The 18,640-nt window shown below is 45.5% G+C and overlaps 1 protein-coding gene across 4 annotated transcripts in view; it reads right to left on the minus strand.

Annotated features, from left to right (window-relative positions):
* Positions 1 to 18,640, minus strand: part of AGPAT3 (1-acylglycerol-3-phosphate O-acyltransferase 3) — a 93,188-nt gene that overhangs the window by 65,517 nt on the left and 9,031 nt on the right. Inside the window, exon 1 of one of the 4 annotated variants that reach the window (XM_088794112.1) lies at positions 7,317 to 7,387. The exons of the other annotated variants lie outside the window; for them this stretch is intronic. The gene's annotated coding sequence lies outside the window, so the exon portion shown is untranslated. Of the gene's footprint in view, positions 1 to 7,316; positions 7,388 to 18,640 lie in introns of those variants that run through there. 4 annotated transcript variants of the gene reach the window in all.

Here is an 18,640-nt window from a genome sequence, read left to right on the forward strand (position 1 = left end):
GAGCCGATACTTCCCACTCCTGATAAGGAGACCCCAAGACAGACTCACAAACCAACACACCCCAGGAAGGGCCGCAAGCCAACTGCAGCCTCCCTACAGGCCCCCAGGACCAGCTGAAGGCGGCCGCCTTCCCGTGGGCCGTGCCAGGAGGAACCCCGCAGCCCCCAGGCCTCCGGCTCTGCGCTTCCCTGCACAGCGACTATGCCCAACCTCATCTGCACTCTCGCTCCCGCCCAAACCCACTAACCCTGCACACCGGGCTCCCCTCCAGGCCGCCAGCCTGTGATCCACAAAGAAACCCCAGGCCTACTGGCCAGTTTTGGTCCTTGCTTCTGCTTGCTTCAAATTGTGGTAAAACACACATAAAACCCAGCATTTAACCATCGCTAAGTGTACAGTGCGGTGGCATTAGGCAGATCACACTGTTGTGTAAGCATCACCACCGTCCAGCTCCAGAACTTTCCATGTTCCAAACTGAACTCTGCTCCCGTCAAACACTAGCTCCCCACCCCGCCCCCCATCATCCACTTTCTGTGTCTATGAATGTGACGACTCTAGGGACCTTGTATCAGTGGGGTCACACAGGATCTGTCCTCCAGCTGCATCTGTGTTTGAGCACGTGTCAGATGTCCTTCCTTTTTCAAACTGAATGACATTCCATTGTACACATACATTTTTCTTCTATAAATCTAAGAGTTGTATCTTTCACGTTTAGGTCTGTGACCCATTTTGTGTTTATTTTACAATGGGATGAAGTAGGGCAAAGGTGCATTGTTTTTTGTTTGTTTGTTTTGTAGTTGATATGTTGTTTATTAATAAAAGCAATTATAAGTAGTCACTTTCTATAAGTCATGTAAATCAAATTATTAAACATAAACTCCCACTTTAAATTTTTAACGACAATTAAGAATTCAGAGTCACTGGGGTAGGGTAATCTGTCATGCAGTGCCTTACTTTCATGAAAACAAAACTCTTTCTGCTAACTTTGACACAACTTGATCCAGTATTTCATTTTCTTAAAAATTGATGTTTTTCTAGGCTTTGTGGAGCCATTTTAAGTACATTTTCATTTGAGACGTGATATTGTCCACTAGTGACCGATATTATCCAGGTGAAATACATCTTGAAAGCTATAAAATGTTCAGCAAGATAGCCGGCAGATGCATATTTTTGCTGCAAACATGCCTCAACTTCAGCAGGATTCACAGCAGACAGAGAAAGTAAGTTAAAGTCTCCATCCTCTAATCCCACAAAGAAGAAGGAAATCTTACCATTTGCAACGATATGGATGGACCTAGAGAACATTATACTAAGTGAAATAAGTCAGACAGAGAACGACAAATACCATATGATCTCACGTCTATGTGGAATCTAAAGATCAGAATAAATGAACAAACTAATCAGAAAGGTGCATTGTGTTTGCATACGAGTGTGCAATTGTCCTGGCACCATTTGTTGAAAATACTGTCACTTCCTCATTGAATTATGTTGGCACTTCTGTTGGAAATTGACTGACTGTAAGTGTGTGGGTTTGTTTCTGGAATCTAGTCCACCCACTTATCTTCACATACAACTTTTTGCCAGTTCCACGGTGCCTAGATGATTGTAGCAATAGAGAAAGTCTTCAAACCAGGTCGTCATTTGTTGTCTCTTCAAAATTATTCTGGCTGCTCTAGGTCCTTGGATTTCCATGTAAAGTTTTAAATAAGCTTGTAAGTTTCTACCAAAAAACCTTGCCAGGGTTTTGATTGTGATTACACTGAATCTACATCTCACTTTTGGTAAAACTGACATGCTAGTCACATTGGGTCTTCTGGTTCAGTAACATAGTACGGCTCCCCGTTTATTAGGTCTTCTTCAATTTCTCTTGGCACATTTTTTGGTTATATTTCTCCCTAAGAATTTCATATTTTTTATGGATTGTAAATGGTGTTTTATTACAGCTTTTATTGTTTGGTGTTAGTCTGTAGAAATAAAATTCATTTTGTTATATTGACCTGTATCCTGTAAACTCACTAAACTCACCTATTAGTTCTAGTAGCTTTTTTGTGGATCTCTTAGATTTGCCACATAGACCATCATGCCACCAGCGAACAAAGACAATTCCACTTCTCTTTTCTGTTCTGTATGTCTTTTATTGCTTTTCTTGTCTTATTTTTCCAGTATAATGCTAAATAAAAGTGGTGAGAGCAGACATGCTTGTCATGCTCCCAGTCTTAGAAGGAAAGCTTTCAGTCTTTCATCATCGACATTAGCTACAGGTTTTTCATAGGGCCCTTTATTAGATCGAGGAAGTTCACTTTTATTCTCGTTTGCGGAGATTTTATTCTTTTTACCATGAATGAGTATTGTTTGTCAAATGATTTTTCCTCTACGATGATTTAGTCATATGGCTTTTCTTTTTCTTTCTTTTTTTTTTTTGTCTGTTAATATAGTAAATTATAATGATTGATTTTGAATGTTAAACCAATCTTGCATTCCTGGGATAAATCCTACTTGGTTATGACGTAGTCTTCTTTTTACATATTGCTGGATTTGATTTGCTAAAATTTTCTAATTCATGAATGGTTGTTCATGAGGGATATTGGTTCATAAGCTTTGTCTGGTTTTGGTATCAGGAAATGCTGGCCTCATGAAATGAGAAGTGTCCCCTCCTATTCTCATTCCTGGAGGACTTTGTGTAGAATTAATATGTTCCTTCCTTAAATGTCTGATAGAATTCATCAATGAACTCATCTGGGCCAAGAGTGTTATTTGTTGGGAGGTGTTTATATACAAATTCAATTTTTTTTTTAGAGATACAGGGTTATTCAGGTTATTTATTTTCATTTTAATAAGTTTTAGTGATTTGTATCTTTTTAGGAATTTCTCCATTTCATCTATATTGTAAAATTTCCTGGCATAAAGTTTTTCATAATATCCCCTTACCAGTATTTTCACATCTGTAGAATGTATAGTGACTTCTCATCTCTTATTTCTGATTTTAGTAGTTTTTCTTCTCTCTCTTTTTTTCTGATCAGTCTAACTAGGAGTTTGTCGATTTTAATGATCTTTCCAAAGAATCAACTTTTGGTTTCATTGATTTTTTTTTCCTGTTTGTTTTCTATTTCATTGCTTTCTGCTCTTTCTTTCCTTTGTTTACTTTTTCTTAAGGTTGAAGCTTAAATCATTAATTGGAGAACAGTTTTATGTTCTAATATAATCCTTATGCTATGAATTTCTCTCTGAGCTCTGTTTTACCTGCATTCCATAAATTCTGATACAGTATGTTTTAACTTTCACTCAGTTCAAACTGTCTAATTTCCCTGTGAATTCCTCTGACCCATGGGCTATTTAAAAATGCGTTTATTTAGTTTCCAAATATTTGGGATTTTTTCCAGCTATTTTTCAATTACTGATTTCTAGTTTAATTCTCTGTTGGTCAGAGAATATGCTTTGCATATTTTCAGTCCTCTTTCATTTATTGAGATTTGTCTTATGGCCCAGAATACAGTCTGGTGTATCCTGGTGAACAATCCATGTGCACTTGTAAAGGATGTGTATTCTGCTGTTGTTGGAGACATTGTGTTCTGTAAACATCAATCAGGTCAAAATAGCTGGTGGTATTGTTCAAGCCCATCACATCTGTACTGATTTGCTGTGTACTTGTTTTGTTAATTATTGAAAGAGGAGTGTTGAAATCTCCAACTACAATTGTGAGTGTCCATTTCTCCTTTCAGTTCTATCAGTTTTTGCTACATGTATTTTGTAAGTCTGTTATTAAGTGCATATTTAATATGTTATGTTCTCTTAATGATCTGACCCCTGTATGATCAGTATAAAATGTCGTTCTTATTCCTGGAAATATTCCTTGTCCTGAAATCTAACTCATCTGATAGTAACATATCTAATTGCATATGCTGATTCATGTTTGCATGGTGTATCTTTTTCCAACCTTTTACTTTGAACCTCTCTGTACCTTTATATTTAATGTGGATAGCACTTTTATGTAACTTTTTTTATCTGACCTGACACTCTTGACAAAATGCCTTTTATTTGGATTTTTCAGGCCATCCACATTTGATGAGATTGTTGATGTGGTTCAATTTAAATCTATCATTTTTCTAACCGTCCTACCTAGATTGGTTTTTTATTTATTAACTTTTTTTTTGGTCTTCTTCTGGATTAGTGATTTTTTTTTAATGATTCCATTTTATTTACATTATTGGCTTACTAGCTATACCTCTTTGCCGTTTTTTTTAACAGTTGTCCTAGGGCTTACTATATATATCTTTAGTATATCACTGTCTACCTTCCAATAATGTTATAACACATCACATGTATTTTAAGAACTTTATAATAGTTTCCATTTTCTCATTCATAGACTTTGGGCTGTCAAACCTCTTACTTCTACATATAAACTCCACAAAACATTATTACTTTTACTTTGAACTGTAAATTATTTTATAGGGCTTTTTAAAATGAGAGGACAAAGCCTGCATTTCTACTATGCTTTATTTTTTCGATCCAAATTTCCATGTGGTGCGTTTTCCTTGTCCCTGGAGGGCCTCCTCTGTATTTCCTAGAGTGCATGTCTGCTGCTGATAAATTCTCTCAGCTTCTGAGTGTCTGAAAAAGTCTGGTGGGTTGTGTTTTTTTTTCGGTTGTTTGTTTTTTTTGGGGTTTTTTTTTGGCCTTCCTTTGGAAAGATATTCTGTTGCATATGAATCAGCATATGCAAAGTGGGTATGTTATTATCAGACAAGTTAGATTTCAGGACAAGGAATATTTCCAGGAATAAGAATATTTTATACTGATCATACAGGGGTCAGTTCATTAAGAGAACATAACATATTAAAGGTCTTTTCATTTCAATATGTTAAAGATGTTCCTCCATCATCTTCTGGATCGCACAGCTTCTGATGAGAAGTCTGCGGTAATTTCATCTTTGTTCCTCTGTATATAGTAGGTTTTTGCCTCTGGCTGCTCTTCAGACTTCCAGAAAATTGCTTATGATGTGCATTGGTATGTCTTCATGTTTCTTCTGCTTGGGATCTGTTGAGCTTCTTGGAAATAAGTTTTCATTAAATTTGGGAAAGTTTTAGCCATTATTTTATTAAATCATACATACCTCTTTTCTAGAATTCAATATCATACATGTTATTCCTCCTGATGTGGGCTCGCCAGTGCTCTGTTCCATTTTGTTTGCTTGTTTGTTTTTCTTCCTCTCTTTTTTCTGTGCTTCATTTCAGAAAGTTTCTAGTGCTATGTCTTTGAGAATCCTCATCTTGTCTTTGCAATGTCTGAGCTACGAATCCCATTCCGGTGCATTTTCCTCTCTAGAAGACATATTTGGGTCTTTTTCGATCTTCCATTTTCTCCTCATTTTGTTCATGTTTTCTCTGCCATTGAACACCTGGAGCATTTTACCATCATGTCTGCTAATTCTACCACCTGGATAGACATGAACGCAACAGGATCTATTTCTAACGGTTGATTTTCCTCCTCTGCTGGGTTACATTTTCCCCTGATTTGTACGGCAAGGAATCTTTGGTTGGCTCCCAGATATTGCCAGCATGACGTTGTTGGAGGCTGAGTTTTGCTGCAGTCCTTTAAATACTGTTAGGCTTTGTTCGGGGATGTAGTTAACTTATTTAGAATCATTTGATCTTTTCAAGACTGCTTAAACTTTCTTTAGGTGAGATGTGAACAGGCTGGCATCTAAGGCTAAGGTGTGACTCCACCCATACCTTCCAAATCAGGAGGTCTTCCCACCCGGCTGGTGAGAACACAGACTTCATTGCCAGCCCTGTGGGAACCACAGGGATTGTTCCATCCTTCCCAGGGCTCCTTCCCCTGACGGTGGCGGCGTTTGCACACACGTGCATAGAGCAGTACTACAGCGGCCCCTCCTCCGCCCCAGAGCTCTTTCCCAATCCCATGCTCTCCAGTGCTGTTCTCCATAAATTCTAGGCTTCGTCAAGTCCCTTAACGCCACGCTCTGTCTCCACTGGTCTTGGGCTCTCCCTGTGCTCAGCTGGACACTGTGGGCAATGAGCTGGGAGGCCAGGGGCTCCCTGCCATTGGTCCCTCTCACAGGGACCACTGGCCAGCACTTCCGTTGTGTAGTGTCTGAACTCTGCAGCCTCACATACTTTTGTTTGGTTTCCAGTTGTTTAAGGTAGAATGTGAAATTTAGTCCCTCTCATCCCATCTTGGCTAGAAGTGGATGTTGGAATCTTGCATTTTTAATTCAATTTTTCACTACTCCAAAGTGGGCCTCTCTAATGGATCGGACTGATGTGTCTTGTACCGGAAGCACTGATCTGTAAATCTGAAGCACAACGCCAGTTGCCAGAAAAGGCCTGACTACCGCACAGCTAATCTAAAGCCATCCCTTGAAAAGAACAAAGGCATTTACCTCTTCCTTTCTTCTCTCAGATCACTTACTGTAACGAAAGCATCTCATTAAAAGCACATTTGCTATTTTAGATGCGACCTCGGACTGATTGCCTGCCCACGCTCATCCTCAACGGCAAGCCTGCAGCTAATTAGCAGAGACAAGGCAGTACCCAAACGGTACCCGTGTGCCGAAAGCACCTCTGACACAAGGCCCTTCCTCTCAATCAATTCTTCTTCCAAACTCCCTCAATAAGGGCAAGAATCTCACTCACACTCAGTCACCAATAACTCACCACTTCAGTCACCTCTTCTCCTGAACCTACCTAGGGCTGGGGCAGAAGAAGCTGCATAGGAAAAGTCATATTTGGGCATCTCAAGAGATGACCAGTGATTCCGCAGCACAGGGCGGGGGGGGGGGGGGGGGGACATCCAGTCAGGGGCAGGTGAGCAGAGAGGCTACAACTCAAAACAGGAAGGCATGTCTTAGAAGCACAGGTGTTCCACTCCTGTGGCCCCGCGAGCATGTGGGCTGCAGAGCCCTCCTTGCGGACAACAATCAGGTGTCCCCTCGCAAGGCATTCAGTCACGACTCGCTCAGATTCGTCAGAGATCTTTCTATATCCTGGAGAAAAGGCCCTTGTCAGAGATGTAACTTGCAAATATTTTCTCCCATCTGTGGGTTGTCTTTTCACTTTCTTTATGGCGTCCTATGAAGCACAAAAGTTTTTAATTTTGATCTTAAAAGCAGCCAGAGAAAAAGGCAGATTACCTTCAAAGGAATGACAGCTTGACAATTACTTCTCAGCATTTAAAGGGTGTCAAAGACCAGTGCATGATCTCACCAACCCTCCAGAAGGACCTGCCTAGTAGGACCAGGGGACTAAAACCACTCCAGAGAACAGAGGTGGGCAGGGCCTGCCACCAGCAGCACCTACCTGGAGGAGTTTCTAACGCACGGCCGCTCCAAGCAGGAAAAGGTGGTCTCACGTGGGAAGTGAGAGAAGCAGAAAGACCAGAGACAGTAGCAAATATGTCTACAAACCTAAAGCAGAAAAGAATACTAATAAGGCAGCAGCAGCATCCTGCGAGGTTAAAAACTTAAGCATAAAGAACATATGAGCTGGAAGGGGGAGTGTCGGGTATTCTCAGGTCACCCAAAGAATACAGTACGAGTTAGTCTTACATTTCTGATATGGAAGAATCCTGGAATTTCTGGGAAAACCATCTGAAGAACAGAAAGAGGCTATAACCTCCAAACTGGTAGAGGGGGAGAAAAACGAAAGGATCAACCATCAACCCAAAAAGAGCAAGAAATGAGAAGGAAAGGGAAAAACCAGCAGATAAATCAGCAAAATGTGAGATGGTGGATTTAAACTCCAATGTATCAGTAATTACAGTTAAAGTAAACAAGATAAAAGCTTTGGTTAAAAAAGTTTTTGTCAGACTTAAAATTTAAAAAAAGGCTGTCAAACTTCAATTTAAAAAACTTCAATCATATGCTGTTTACAAGACACATCTTAAGACATAAAGATACAGAGAAGTTAAAAATAAAAGAACAGAAAGAGGCGCACAAGACACACAGTAACCAAACGTAGCTGAGTCAGGTGATGAATTTCAGACAAAGGCTGAAAACCTTGGAAGAGAAAGGTCACTTCATAATGATAACACCTCAACCAAAGGAAGATATGACAATTTAAAAACTGTGTCACTAACAACATAGCTCCAAACATATAAAGCAAAACCTGATGGCAGTGCAGGAATAAATATGCAAACCCAGTGACGACAAGAGCTTCTATCAGGCCTCTCCCGGTAATTGATAGAACACGCAGATACAAGAAATCAATAAGGATACAGGAGTCGGAAAACACTTTCCAGAAGGGGCCAGATAGTAAATATTTTATATTTTTCAGGCCAAATGGTCTGTATCACAACTTCTCAAGCCTGCCGTAGAGCAGAACAGCCAGAGACAGTTACGTAGGAGATGGGTGTGCTGTGAGCCCACAAAACCCTGTTTAGGAAAAGAGGTGACAAGCCCACTGAATGCAGAAGGTTCGAGCAACATGCTTAAGAAATTTAAGGAACCTACACAAAACATACAATCTTTTCAAAGACACATGGAACATCTCCAAAACTTGATGCTGTGCTGGGCCACAAAGCAAGGAATCAGTCAGAGTGTATTTTTCAACCCCAACGTGTTGAAGCTTAAAAAGAACAAAGGCAGCAACAAAAGATATTCGGGAAAAAATCTCCATGTGTTTGGAAATTCGAAACAGTTATCAACAATCAAAAAAATAAATCAATTAGATATTAGAAAATCCACTAAGTGGAACAGTAACAAAAATATGTTGTATCACAACTGACAGGCTGCAGCCAAACCAGCTCCTAAAGGGCTCGAAGGTTATACTGAAGCGCAGAGCAGGAAATCTTAAAAAGCTGAAAACAAATGGCATAAAACATAACTCAAGAAGTTAGAAAACAAAAAGGAAATGAAAAAGGAAATAATTTAAAAAGCAGAAATTAATGTAATAAAAAACAAAGAAAGTCACAAAGTGGGCTCTTTGAAAGGTTCGATAAAGTTGACAGTTGTGACGAGAGAGATCTAGACAGACAGAGGAGGCATCAGCGACGTCAGAAAGGGGCACACGCGACGCTCAGAACAAGAGGGTGCTGTGAACAGCTTTGCAGCAATACAGGTAAAAATGTAGCTAACAGGACAGAAGCCTAGGAAGAATATCTGACAAAAAGATACTAAGAAGATACAGAAAACCCAAAGAACACTGTAACCTTTAAAACACAGAATGGGGAGGGCCCACAGCCCCGCCTGTGCCCTGGCCTGTGGCTGCCCCCACCTGGGGGCATCTGGGCTGCCTGGCCAGAGTGTGGCCTCACACCGACAGACCCACCATCCTCCAAAGTGGATGGTACCGTCTCCCACCAAATCAGCTTGCGGAAGAAACGGGCAGTTGTTAGCACAGAAACAAATTAGACTGAAAGGTGTTTCTTCAAGAACCAACTAGGAGCACGGGCATGGAGAGCCAGTCGCAATGACTGACAAGCCCTGCGGGGTGGCCCTGCAGGGCTCAGGGGACACTGAACTCACTCATGTCCGCTAACTGTCCCACTGCCGTGTGTGGTCATTGGGCTGAGGCAAATCCTTGCCATTCAGTAAAACCAGTGCTTCCAAGAAAACAACATCTCATGGGGGTGAACGCTATTATTTTTGAAAAAAGGATAAAGCATCGTTGTTAGCTGAATTATTAAAGGTAATGGGGAGAGGGGACAGCAGAGACAAAGAAACAACATATACAGCAGATGCTGACGTGTGCGGTGGAATTCTGACGCAGGCTCACGTCCACACTCCAGGCCGAGTCGGTCGTCGCTGTCCCTCAGATGCCAGCACCAGGCCCAGCTTAACCATCTTTGGGCAGCGGGCCGCCTGGAGCCCCCAGCAGGAGCCTGGGCCATGACAGGACACTCAGGCGACACGCGGGACAGAGGGTGACCACTATGGGTCGTTCAGAGTAGAAAAGAACGTGCACGCTGAGAAACTGCCAAGAGTGTGGGAAGAATGAAGAGATACAGGACGCTAGAGCGTCACGTTTCATAATGTTCATCTGAAACCAGAGAGCTGGTTGCAAAAAGCTGGATTACTGAGAAAGGCATTACCTACAGCCAGCAGTTTTCATGACACAGAAAGAGGGGCAGAGAGCTGGGGGAGGGGCTGTCCATGGGACCTGCTCTCCCCCACTCCAGAGACTATTCTGGGACGTCCATGGAGGCGCTATGTGCTCTGGCGAGAGGTGGCCCCGCTAGGCAAAGGGGCATGTTTTAGGGGACAGATACCTTCTCCTGTGGCCAAAAGACCCAGCCCTAAAGCCAGCTGATGAGAAGAAAGTCCCCAGGACCCAGTGGTCCCTCCCGGAGGCAGCTGAGAGGAGGACAGGTGGGCAGACTGCTCCCCTGGGTCCCACAGGTCCGAGCTGCAGTGACTGTGCGTGCAGCACCCACGGGGGCAGGATGGCCCAGATCAGAAGGCCTAGCAACTTGAAATCCTGGTGTGGACAAGCTAAGAAATCCATTTCTGTGCTAAAGGATATTCCACGATATTTATTAACGTCAAACACACCAGGTGGTTAGCATTTGCCAGACCCTATACTAAGCATTTCACGTGTATCAACTGCACTTAAAAGGGACATGTGGGTCCAGCAGGGTAGAGGCTGACACATCAGACCACCCCCATTTACTGCTGGGGGCGCAGGGCCCAAAGATGGGGGGCTGGCCCAAGCTCGCAAAGCGCCTCCCTGACCAGGCTGCTTAGAATCGCGAGGCCCTGTCCAGTGGAAACAGCCGGGAGCCACAGACAAGAGCATCTGCAACTTTAAATTTTCTGGTCGCCGTATTAAAAAGTGAAAAGAAACAGGCCAAAACAATACGGTAATACATTTACTGAACCCGCTGTACCCTAAATGTTATCATGCCGGCATCTAATCAGCATAGACGCATTCTAAGGCCTGTCTCAGGCTGTTGCGCATGCTCTGACCTCTGACCTCGTGTGCAGGCTCCAATGCCTCACCCTCTCTGAGGGCTGTTCCCCGCCCCCACCCCCCCACCCCCCACCCCCCCACCCCCCCACCCCCACCCCAGTCTCCTCCTTCCATTTACATGTTACGAATTTCAGAAGCTTTTAGTTTCACCAACTCTTTGGCTTCAGTCTATAGGGGTTCATTCCTCCCCTGGATGGTACATCAGGGGGCTCAGTGTTTTACATGTTTTCATATTTCTTCATTAATTTAAAAAAAGAAGCTAACCCATCCCTGGAAATACAATCTAATCACAAATTACAAAATAAAAATTATGACAAAATTAGTAAATACTTCCAATATTCCATCTTTTCTGTGAATTTTGGAAGGAGAAGAAGAAATTGATTCCTTTCTGGAAATAAGCACCTGATAAATGACCAAGTACAGTTAGTAATTATCATCACCTCCTTTTCAATTCTCTGTTTCCTAAAAAGTTCTTATTTACAAGCTTCTCTCTTATTTATAGTCTGTGTCTCTCAGTGAGTGCCTGTCTGTCTCTGAGTGTGTCTCTGAGTCTGTCTCTCTGTCTGTCTCTGTCTCTCTCTCTGTCTCTCTGTCTCTTTCTCCGTCTCTCTCTTCCTGCTCCCCTACGCCTATGCCAGGATCACCCCCATAATCAAACCACCAGCCTGGTAACAAATCTTTCTTGCTTTGCACAGTTAACATACTGCTACTTATCACATGTGTCAAATTAAACACAGTGTCAAATAAAGCTTTTCTGAAATGCTCAGGTGACAGCTGTCTGCTCAGCCCTGTTGTGCTCAGATGGGCTGGGTGTCTCTCTCTACCTACATGCTGTGTCATTATTTGGGGGAAAGTACATGAACGGGAATAAAAAGAGTAACTGGCAAAGTTGAGGTTATAAAACAAACCTGTCCACATAAACGTGATGGTAAAGTTTGAAATTTATTTTCAAAAAGCCACAGATGTATATGTGAGCCCCACCTCCTCCAACACACACACACACACACACACACACACACACGACAATAAACAAACTTCTGAGAAAAGGGAGAGTATCCCCTCTGGGCCCATTAGCATCCTGACAACAAAGCAGATGGTCCCACCTCACTAGAAGCCTAAAACCGAACTCGCAGCTCTAGACAATTAGGGCGCCTTGCAAATTCCCCACGTACCCTTCTTCGGGAATTCCAACAGCCCTCAGACACTCGGCAGCCTAAGCACACGCGACCAGGGGACAAGGGGCCTTACCTGTTCCCGCCAGTCGGACACCCAAGTGCCACACAGTGAGCTCAGCAGCTGGCAGCCGCTGCTCCTCTCAGACTGGCGGCTTTGAGGGAGGGGAAAGATGCTCCTCTCGGGTTTACGGAGCCAAGAAATGATTCAGCAACAAGGAAGACGAAAAGTCGGCACCGAAAGGCAGTGCTGGACGGTGACAACAGACAGCCCGCTGGGTGCCGGCTACTCCAGCAGCTCAGGCGAACGCACCAGCCTCCACCGTGTTCCGCAAACGCGCCAGGACCTGGTGGGATGGTCCACGGTAACACCTCCATGCTTCTCCAAGAACAAACACTAACAGGGATGGACAAAAGCCACCCCTTCTTCACCCACACCCAAGGGGAAGCAGCAAGGCCAGCGTGAGGATGACAGGCCCAGGCCCTGGTTAGATGCCCCAGGGCTCACGACCAGTCTCGGGCGACCGTGCAGAGGTCAGCCCTTTCCTGTCCCTGCTCCCTGCTCAGCGCGGCGCTCACCGATCTCAGCCACTCCTTTCTAGGTGCTCGCGTCCCAGAGCAGGCCGGCAGGCACTCACCACACACCGCCACGTGTCCCGTCACGTCTGCCCCACGCATGCAGTACGTTGTGTACGCACACCTCTTCGCAAAGCGCCTTCACCCGTCATCTTTTCTAATCCTCAGTAACACCAAGGGAGGGAGAGAAGGGAAGTCACCTGCTGCGAGCTCTTGTCACCCTTGATCTCGGCTGCGAGCCCGGAGGAAAGACCGGTCACCTGCCACCGATTTTCACTACTGAATTGATTACGCTATTATCTAGACCACAGTGAGATGTGGCAACACGAAATCTTAGCACACTGGATTTCAAAACCAGAAAATAAATGGAAATGAAAAACTACTGAGCACCTAGAACAGGGTCATTATTTCAGGAACCACTGGGGTGAGTGGATGCAGTGTGACCCTTTCCAGGGCGAGCTGGCAATGTGGACCTCAAGTCGTGTAAACACACAGGCCCTCTGCTCAGAATTGGCCTCGAGGGGTGGCCTGGAGCGGAGCCGTCCCAGCGTGGCCATCGTGTTTGGGGCAGGGACGGAGCCAGCCTCAACATCCGTCAGCACGCTGGCTGTATACACCTCCATCCACACGTGGAGTCAGGTGCCACCCTCATGGTCCTTACCCAGTGACAAGGGCAAATGACAAAGGTCAGCCGTGCACCGTGAGCTAAGAAGGCAGGCTGCAGAGAGGAGAGAGCACTCGAGAAGGGAGTCCACCTGTGTGTTCAGTGTGTGTGCACCCACATTCACACGGGGCGGGGGCGGGGGCGGGTCTCCCAGCAGGGGCATAGCCACCACCACGGGGAAGGATGAGAGGGAACTCCCCAGGCAGCGGGGGAAGGAAGTCCAAGGGGAAGGTGAGCAACAGTCCAGGCCAACGTGCTCACTGAAGGAGCCAGAAGCCCGGCTGTGGCGGCAGCGAGAGGACGAGGGGGCATCAGTGGGACGTCACCGCAGGGGATTGGAACAGGAGCGTGGCAGGACCGAATGTGGGCTGTTGACATACGATTTCGGATGAGCTGTAGGGGACGGGTTTGATGGGAGCGGAAGTGGGCGCGGAGGCCATCAGGGGTAGGGGGCGGCCCGAGTGTGGCCTCTCGGAGGAGGGGGGTGAGCACATGACATGGGAGGTGGGATCAGGGAGGATCAACCAGTGGCCAGCGGGGGACGGTGTGAGGGGGTCACAGGCCGTGCCTCGGGGTCTGGCTTGGACACCAGTGGGCAGTGACTTCACTGCAGGAGACGGGAAGAAGGCTTGTGGGTGCCAGAAGAAGGGACAGGCACGGGCCCACGCAATGGGTACCCGACCTGAGAGGAGCTGCAGAGAAGTACGTGGGCCTGGGGTCAGGAGCCAGCTCTGCAGAGGAGGCAGAGGGGTGGGGCTGCAGCTCACAGGAAATGAAACAGGGGGGCTGGAGGGCCAGAGCGCGAGGCCGCCTCAGGCGGAGCCGCGAGAACACCTGTCAGACTCTAATGGCCTTTCCCTTTGCATTTATTTCCTAGTTTTGACATCTGACATACTAAGAGGCAAGAAACATCTCCCCCAAAATCATGCCCTTTAATTACGATCAAACACCTTTAAAAACCATGGCCTTTATCATTGCTATATGCCATGTACTGCCTAAGTATCATAGTTCGTCAGCTACCAAAAAACCCTGTTTAAATGGTGACCTAATCTGCAGAGGCTACGATGGCAGACATCACCTCCGTTGTATGGATGACAGAAGACGACAGGAAGGGAAGTTCACTGAAGACAAATCTCAGTGTGAAAGGAGACACGTTTTGCAATGTTGCCTCACACTGGTTAAAGCACTGCTCCTGACATGCTGGGGGTGCAGGGACTTCCTGGCTTTGGCCCCGAGGTCACATTTGTCGTCCATAAGGCAGTTTTACACCAGGTTAACACTTTCTCCAAGTTAACTCGGTCCCTTAGGTTACCTCAATCCATGACATTCCTTTAACTTGCATTATTGTAGCTAACTTTCATTACCTACATCAGGATGTGTAGAGTTTCACCCGCCCATTAGCAATTTCTTCAATCTCAGAGTTTTATTTTGGGGTCATTTCTCTCCTTTGTCAAGTGTATCTTCAGAAGTCCCCTTTGTGAGTCCAGAGAATGAACCTCAAATGGTACCAGACCAGCCCCACTACTGAGCTCCTCGCAGAAGCAGAGCCACTCCAGGCAATCGACACACAAAGCTCATTCGAACATAAGCCCACGACACAAAATTACACAGCACACAAGAAACCAGCTCCAGGGAACGAGAGGCAGCAGAACAAGCAGTGGAATTCAACCCTCAAAAAATCGGACTTTGGTATTATATTTGGTATTATTATTATGGTGGTATCATTAGTTTTCATACGTAAAATAAGCATGTTTAGAGAGAAAAGAGGAAACTGAACGAACACCACGCAAAAGAAGGGGCAGATTTGGAAAGAACCAAAGAGAACTTTTAAGAATGAAAAATATAATCATTGAGATAAAAAGTTGAATGAGCAGGTTAAATAGCAGATTAGACAGAGAGGAAGACAGAGCTGGAAAACGAAGAGAAAGCCGAAGAAATTCACGAGAATTCAGAAGGGGAGAAAAATGACTAAAACACATGGACAAGCGTTTAACAGGCTTGAAGGATGGTGTAATTCAAGCATAAAGTAGGAGCAAAATTCAACAAAGCAGTGACTGAAATTCTTCCAGAACTGCTGCAAGACACAAACCTTGATCTTCAGGAAGCACATGGAATCCATCCCAAGATAAATAAAAGAAAGTCACTCCAGAGAAGCCACAGGGAAACTGAGGAACACCAGAGGGAAGGAGACCATAATGGCCTCCAGGGAGAAGGCTCACTACTGACACAGGACAGACACCTGAACTGACAGTGGCTGCCTGGTGGCAGCAACAGACGCCGGGAGACGGTGACGTGATACAATTCACGTCTCAAAACAGAGTCAGTGCCATACAGACCATGTCCTCTGTCCGTAAGGCAGCTGAGGTTAAAAATATAAACCCAAACCCCCATAGATCCAGAAAATAAAGTTGTCTTCTACGTCACTCATGGGTCACAGAAGAATCATATCAGGAAATTTTAAATGCTTAGAACTCAACAATGAAAATGCTACATGCCAAAATATACTGCACAGCAGAACCAAGGATGGAAAGTTACAGCCTTAAATGCTTATGACAGAAATAAAGTGTAGAAAATTAAGAAACTGCACTTAGAAAAAATGAAAAAAAGTTCAGCTTTCAGTTCAATAACCTAGAAAAAGAACAGCAGAATAAACTCAAGGAACATGCAAGACAATAACGGCAATGAAAGCAGAAATTAATGACAGAAAACAGAGACTATGGACGTGGTCTGCAAAACTGAAAGCTGGCTGTGAGAACAGTAATAAAATAGATAAACCTCTGCTGAGATGACTCAAGGATAAGAGAAGAGCAAAAGCAATTTTCGGAACAAAAACGTTAGACACAGTAGAGGTTTAGTGATGACCTTTGTTGTAAGAAGCTAACGACTTTAATGAAATGGACAGTGCAGCACACAGCTGTGAGGTGACCCCAGGATTCACGCCCTTGTGGGTCCCCTCCCCTTGAGGGTGGGCTGGACCTAGTGGCTGGTTTCCAACAAAAGCAATACCGTAACGTAAGGGACGGTCACTGCCAAGATGAGGTTTTAAGTCTCTCTCTCCCTAACCTCCCTCCCGCCCCCGCCCCACCTCTTTCGTGCTTACATGCCCTGATGAGCAGGTTGCCATGTTGGGGAGGCCCCAGAACCCTGACAACAACGCATGAGTGAACCTGGGCAGGGCCCCTTCCCCACGGAGCCTTCAGATAGGACCGCAGTCCCCGTGACACTCATGGTAGCCCGTGACAGGCTGGAGCCTGAGGGCCCAGCAGTTGGGCCCACGTTCCCAGACCACAGAAACAGTGAGGGGACAAGTACCGTTGTTTAAAGCCGACAAAACCGGCATCATTTCTTACACAGCAACAAGTAACCAGTGCAGATGACTCCCTGGAAAAACAAGTCACCAAGTCTCGAGCAAACGGGGGAGACCTGAGCAGATCTGCAGCCATTCAGGAAATCAACGCGCACGAATCCAGGCTCAGGCTCAGAAACGGCACAAGAACCGTGTCGGCCTGACGTGAGCTCCGTCACACAACAGGAGCGGTAACGCTACCCAACCCAGACCCTGCGACCCCGAGCCCAGAGGACGACAGCAGAATAAAGGACAGTTCTAAGCCAAGCTCACTTCTGAACAGAAGTGCAAAAAATTCTAAACCAATGTTAACAAACCAAAAACAGTAATGTGATACTAAATAATACATCATGGCCGAGATGGGACGTTTCCAGAAAAGCAAGGACACCTGCTCGTACGTCACCAAATTAACAGGTAAAAGAAGAAAATCATACAGAGACCAATGCATGCAGAAAAAGTCTTGGATAAAACAACACTTCCTGCAAAATAGTCTCAGAAACAGTGAACTTGATTAACCTGCAAGGGGGGGTGGTATCCAGAGAAATATAAGCAGTGTCTTTTTTTGTAACTTCACTGGTTTAAATGAGTAGCATATTCCGAGGCAACACGCTCACAGCCATAGCCCCTCCCAGCTGTACCTCCCTCTCCTCTGAGTGCCGGCTTATTTCTTGAGTCTCCTCCCCGTGTGCCATCATTGCAATGCACGAAATTTGAAGAGAAGGCGCTGCCCTCCTCCACCTTACACACAGCTTCACGACCTCTCTTCCTCAGCAGGGCTCCTGCAGGAAATAATAGCATTGCCGGTTTTTAAGGGGCAGAGCATCCAGGTCTGTGGGCATCTCCTGGTTTATCCAACAGCGCCAGAGACAGACCCTTGGGTTGCTGCCAGTGCCAAAATGCAGAGCCCTGCCTGTCGTCTCAACTGCCAAGGTGTGCTGGAGCAGGAGCCGCAGGAGACTGGCTGCCAGACCAAAGGACACACGCCCTGGTCGCTCCGTGATGGTGAGGACCCCCTCCCCCCACAGCAGCTGCACCCTTCCCCTCCCTCCACAACCTCCTGGGCACAACACATCCCGCTGAGGGAGGCCACACACCATGTTTTGAGGAGAGACACGTTCCTACCCCCTTTCACCCCGAGCTGTGGCCAACCATCCATTAGAGTTCACCAGCGCACCCCAAAACATGCTAATTGCCACCGTGTGGTCTGTCTGCCACCTCAATTCCCAGCCACAGAGTCAGGCTCCTTCTGATCTCCCCAGAAGGGCTCCGACGGGCCTGAAGGCCGTATGGCCGAACACAGGGTGGCCCCAATTTCTTTCCTGAGACCCTTTCACGTGTGACGGTACCCGTCACTGGAGCAGAGTCACAGGCCACCTGCTTTTCTTTCCTTGACAGGCGACCATCTCTCAGCCGCCCACGGAGGTCTCACTGCAGAGGTCTCTGTGTGGCCCTTCTGGGTCAGCTCCCTACTGAGGAGAACTTCCCGGAGCGGCAGTGCGAACAGCCGTCAGCTGCACCATCTGGCCTCCTGACGGTGCAATGCTGGGTCCACCGGTGACACGTGAGTTAAATTCCTGCCTGTCTTCTGTATCTGTCATCTTTAACTCTTTTATCAAACTTTTAATATAAGTATAATATACACACATCTTATCTGCATAGGATCAACTCTCAAACCAAAAACACCAGTGTAGGAGGCCGGGTGAAAAAGGGGAAGGGATTAAGAAGTACAGATTGGTAGTTACAGAATAGTCATGGGGATGTAAAGCAAAGCACAGGGAATACAGTCAATAACATTGTGATTGTGTGAGACGGTGTCAGACGGCGCTGGACTTCTCATGGTGGTCACTTCTTTAGGTCTATGAGTGTTGAATAACTATTGTATGTACCCCTGAAACTGATATAATGTTACATGTTAGCTATGTTTTTATTAAAAATCTTTGAGGAAAACACCCATGTA

Source organism: Rhinolophus sinicus, chromosome 17 (assembly GCF_057876585.1).
Source record: "Rhinolophus sinicus isolate RSI-liver-muscle chromosome 17, RSI-T2T, whole genome shotgun sequence".
NCBI classification, from domain to species: Eukaryota; Metazoa; Chordata; class Mammalia; order Chiroptera; family Rhinolophidae; genus Rhinolophus; species Rhinolophus sinicus.